Genomic DNA, 5530 nt, shown 5'->3' with positions numbered 1-5530 from the left:
GTCTGCTATACTAAGGGTCTGGTAGTCTACTATACTAAGGGTCTGGTAGTCTACTATATTAAGGGTCTAGTAGTCTACTATACTAAGGGTCTGGTAGTCTACTATACTAAGGGTCTGGTAGTCTACTATACTAAGGGTCTGGTAGTCTACTATACTAAGGGTATGGTAGTCTACTATACTAAGGGTCTGGTAGTCTACTATACTAAGGGTCTGGTAGTCTACTATATTAAGGGTCTAGTAGTCTACTATATTAAGGGTCTAGTAGTCTACTATACTAAGGGTCTGGTAGTCTACTATACTAAGGGTCTGGTAGTCTGCTATACTAAGGGTCTGGTAGTCTACTATACTAAGGGTCTGGTAGTCTACTATACTAAGGGTCTGGTAGTCTACTATACTAAGGGTCTGTAGTCTACTATACTAAGGGTCTGGTAGTCTACTATACTAAGGGTCTGGTAGTCTACTATACTAAGGGTCTGGTAGTCTACTATACTAAGGGTCTGGTAGTCTACTATACTAAGGGGTCTGGTAGTCTACTATACTAAGGGTCTGGTAGTCTACTATACTAAGGGTCTGGTAGTCTACTATACTAAGGGGTCTGGTAGTCTACTATACTAAGGGTCTGGTAGTCTACTATACTAAAGGTCTGGTAGTCTACTATACTAAGGGTCTGGTAGTCTACTATACTAAGGGTCTGGTAGTCTACTATACTAAGGGTCTGGTAGTCTACTATACTAAGGGTCTGGTAGTCTACTATACTAAGGGTCTGGTAGTCTACTATACTAAGGGTCTGGTAGTCTACTATACTAAGGGTCTGGTAGTCTACTATACTAAGGGGTCTGGTAGTCTACTATACTAAGGGTCTGGTAGTCTACTATACTAAGGGTCTGGTAGTCTACTATACTAAGGGTCTGGTAGTCTGCTATACTAAGGGTCTGGTAGTGTACTATACTAAGGGTCTGGTAGTCTACTATACTAAGGGTCTGGTAGTCTACTATACTAAGGGGTCTGGTAGTCTACTATACTAAGGGTCTGGTAGTCTACTATACTAAGGGTCTGGTAGTCTACTATACTAAGGGTCTGGTAGTCTATTATACTAAGGGTCTGGTAGTCTACTATACTAAGGGTCTGGTAGTCTACTATACTAAGGGTCTGGTAGTCTACTATACTAAGGGTCTGGAAGTCTACTATACTAAGGGTCTGGTAGTCTACTATACTAAGGGTCTGGTAGTCTACTATACTAAGGGTCTGGTAGTCTACTATACTAAAGGTCTGGTAGTCTACTATACTAAGGGTGTTGTCATGCTCTGCCCATTGCTGCCCCCTGTTGAATGTGGGAGGTACCTCCTGTCAAAACCACCATATGGCAATATGGAGCAGCACATCTACCAGAAGACGTTCACACTGTATGACCTTATACACCAAGAGATTAGAACATGTATACAGTCCAGGCTGAGGCTTCCCTATGTGGAGCTTTGGACTTCACAAATGAACACCATGTGCAGTGTGTGTGCATGACTTTGTGTGTGTGTATGTGTGTGTGTGTGTGTGTGTGACTTCTGTTTAGAGTGATGATCAGAGCTAGAGTGTAATTAGTGTGTTTAGACAGACAGTCAGACATTAAAGGATCAAGGGCTGGCAGAGAACATTACTCACAAACACACGTTCCTGTCTACATCTGCTGCCCGAAGTAAGGGTGTCGAGGAGGGTGCTGCGGGGGTGGGGGGAAGTAAGGGTGTCGAGGAGGGTGCTGCGGGGGGCTACAAAGCTATATGGAATTGTTTTAAGAAGGTCATACCAAGGATAATTTTGCTATTTGATTTTGAATTTTAAGACCCCTTGAAGTATCAACAAAACATATTAAACAATTATTTGATGAAAACCTACTGCTATTAGCCCATACAAATGTATTGAATAACAGATTCACTACATGGAACAACAGATAGTCCCCCCCAAAAAAAATCTAAAGGAAGTTTGTTCTGTGAGGCCTGTGGGCGTCCCAGAGCAAAACAACCGACATGTACATGTTCGTGAGAGTTTGTTCGGACGCTACAGACAGAAGTTGGCAGATCGGCTGTGCTGACTTCAGACCAGTCCAACCTCTCTGTTCCCAAAGCTCTATAGTTTCACATGAGGGACAGACAACACCATAGTTTACTGCTGTAGCCCTCACCAGCAGACTAAGACCAGACACACACAGAGTAATGAGCAGTGCTGTGACCTTCTCTGAATCAGAGGGGGAACAGAACGGCAGGCAGAAACACGCCATCAGCAGAGCTACTGTTACAGTCACAAGGTCAGGGGCCCTACGTGCTGACCTGGGATCAGTTTTGTCTTTTGAATCGCAATGAATAACATCACATGGAGAGGGGGGGGGACCAGGGACGGTATCCACGGCACCTCAGAGTAGGTGTGCTGGTCTAGGATCAGGTCCCAACCTGTCCATATAGTCTTATCGAGTATCCCAGCCAGTACACTTATTGGATGTGTTCCAGAACTAGCACAGCTGTGTTAATGGTCACCTAAATCATCAATGCCCTCATTAGTTTGAGAATCATGGGGAGTACTGGAGGAGGTTTGGGAATCACTGGAGGTTCTGGAGGAGAGGTTGGGGAATCACTGGAGGTTCTGGAGGAGGTTTGGGAATCACTGGAGGTTCTGGAGGAGAGGTTGGGGAATCACTGGAGGTTCTGGAGGAGGTTTGGGAATCACTGGAGGTTCTGGAGGAGAGGTTTGGGAATCACTGGAGGTTCTGGAGGAGAGGTTTGGGAATCACTGGAGGTTCTGGAGGAGAGGTTGGGGAATCACTGGAGGTTCTGGAGGAGAGGTTGGGGAATCACTGTGAAAAAAGTAAAAGACCCCCTGGTGGTCAGATGTGGTGATTTTTACATCATTATTCACTGAACAGTGATCTCTCTTTCTTTCTCTCCCGCTCTCCCTCTCTTTACTGCAGTCTGGTTCCCCTGGGTTAGAAACTCTGCTGTGTGTGTAGGTGGTGTGTGTGTGTGTACGTGTACGTGCGAGAGATAGTTTATAAGTGTATGTGGTGAGGCAGAATGCAACCCATGAATAGAGCAGTGATTCAGCACACTGTGTCCTGTGACCTCAGTGATGACATCACTACTGTATCTCTAGCGCTCTGTCAAAGATTGGAGAGGAGAGCTCACACACACACACACACACACACACACACACACACAGTAAAACATCTGCGGTGTTAAAATGCAACAAACACCATCATTTATTAGTATAGTTGTTCATATACTGCATATCATTCTAATAAATACCTACAGTAGCCTGTGTGTGTGTGTATCTATGCACCCATTCACGCCCATATCTGTCTGTCAGTGCAGAGAAGACATCACAGCTCATCACTCCTCCTAAGAGAGAGATAGAGAGTATACCTTCTTCAGAGAAGACATCACAGCTCATCACTCCTCCTAAGAGAGAGATAGAGAGTATACCTTCTTCCTCTGTCCATTTCTCTCTCTCTGTTTGTTTCTATCTATTCATCTCTCTCTTTCATTCTCTTTCTCTGTCCATCCACAACTCCAGTTCCACTGAGCGTAATCTCGTTGGCTGGGAAAAGTGGTCTCCCCGAGGTCCTCCAAGACGCCACGGGAGCTGGGTCGCAAAGCATTGTGGGTCTGTCGACAAGACAGGCACGAGGGTCTGAGAATACAATCAGCCATGTCCAGCTAAGTCCGGTTTGACCAAGTTTGGTCCAGTTTGATCAAGTTAGGTCTGGTTTGATCCAGTTAGGTCCGGTTAGGTCAGGTTTAATCCAGTTAGGTCTGATTTGATCTAGTTGAGTCCAGTTGGGTCCAGTCAGGTTCAGTTGGTAAAGCGTGTTAGGTCCAGTGCAAAAGGCAACATAAAGGGGGATGTGGGGCAGATGGGGGGGCAGATGGGCAAGGGAGTACGGGGTGAAGCGTTAATGGGTCCTATTCTCTCTGAGGGGTTTTCACCTCCAATAGAACAACAGCAGCTTGATCCAGTTGAAGAGCCAGTTGCCTCTCCATCTCCCCTCAGGGCTCAGAGGAAGGGGTTGTGGCTGTGTGTGTGAGTTTGGGGCGGGACGCGGTGGGCCGGGGGCGGGGGGAGAGGGGGAGGAGGGGATGGGGGAGGTTAGAGGGGATGTCTAGGAGGCCGGTGGAGGGCTGGGTGTGGGAGGAGGGGAGGGTGGAGGGCTGGTGTGGAGAGGGAGGGGGAGAGAGGGGCTGTAGGGGAGGGTGTGGGGGGGTAGGGGGGAGGTGGAGCAGGGGCGGAGCATCTGGTTGAGGGTGAGGCGGGGCTGGTCACAGTGGAATGGGTTGGTGGGAGAGGGAGCGCTCAGACCTGGAGAGAGGAGGAGGGAGAGAGGAGAGAGGGGAGAGAGAACAGGGGGAGGAAGAAAGAGAGAGGGGGAGAGACAGAGGAGAGAGGGGAGACAAAGGGGGGAGAGAGAGGAGGAGGGAGAGAGGAGAGAGAGAACAGGGGGAGGAAGAAAGAGAGAGGGGGAGAGACAGAGGAGAGAAAGATAAGGGAGCGGGAGGAGAGAAACGAGGAGAGAGGGGAGGAGGGAGGAGAGAGAGGAGGAGGGAGGGAGAGAGAGGAGGAGGGAGGGGAGAGAGAGGGGAGAGGAGGGGGGAGGGAGAGAGAGGAGGAGGGAGGGAGAGAAGAGGAGGAGGGAGGGGAGAGAGAGGAGGAGGGAGGGGAGGGGAGAGAGAGGAGGGGGGAGGGGAGAGAGAGGAGGAAGGAGGGGAGAGAGAGGAGGGGGGGAGGGGAGAGAGAGGAGGGGGAGGGGAGAGAGAGAGGAGGGAGGGAGAGAGAGGGGGAGAGGAGGAGGGAGGGGAGAGAGAGGAGGGGGGAGGGGAGAGAGAGGAGGAAGGATGGGAGAGAGAGGAGGAGGGAGGGGAGAGAGAGGGGAGAGGAGAGGAGGAGGGAGAGAGAGGAGGGAGGGAGAGAGAGGGGAGGGGAGAGGAGAGGGAGGGGGGGAGAGGGGAGGGGAGGGGGAGGAGGGGAGAGAGAGGAGGAGGGATGGGAGAGAGGAGGAGGGAGGAGAGAGAGGAGGAGGGATGGGAGAGAGAGGGGGAGAGGAGGAGGGAGGGAGGGAGAGAGAGGGGGAGAGAGAGGAGGGATGGGAGAGAGAGGGGAGGGGAGAGGGAGGGGAGGGGAGAGGGGAGGGAGGGGGAGAGGGGAGGGGGGGGGAGAGGGGAGGGAGGGGGAGAGAGGGGGGAGAGGGAGGGAGGAGGGGGGAGAGAGGAGGAGGGAGGGGAGAGAGAGGAGGAGGGATGGGAGAGAGTGGAGGGGGAGGGGAGAGAGAGAGGAGGGGTGGGAGAGAGAGGAGGAGGGATGGGAGAGAGAGGAGGGGGAGGGGAGAGAGAGGAGGAGGGATGGGATTAGAGGAGGAGGGAGGGAGAGAGAGGAGGGGGAGGGGAGAGAGAGGAGGGGGAGGGGAGAGAGAGGAGGAGGGAGAGGGGAGGGGAGGAGGAGGGAGAGGGGAGGGGAGGGGGACAGGGAGAGGGGGAGGGAGAAAGTTATAGTATTTGGA

The sequence above is a fragment of the Coregonus clupeaformis genome, unplaced genomic scaffold, assembly GCF_020615455.1.
Source record: "Coregonus clupeaformis isolate EN_2021a unplaced genomic scaffold, ASM2061545v1 scaf0217, whole genome shotgun sequence".
In the NCBI taxonomy this organism is placed as follows: domain Eukaryota; kingdom Metazoa; phylum Chordata; class Actinopteri; order Salmoniformes; family Salmonidae; genus Coregonus; species Coregonus clupeaformis.
The sequence above is the reverse complement of the archived record's forward strand: the minus strand, read 5'-3'. Positions refer to the sequence as shown.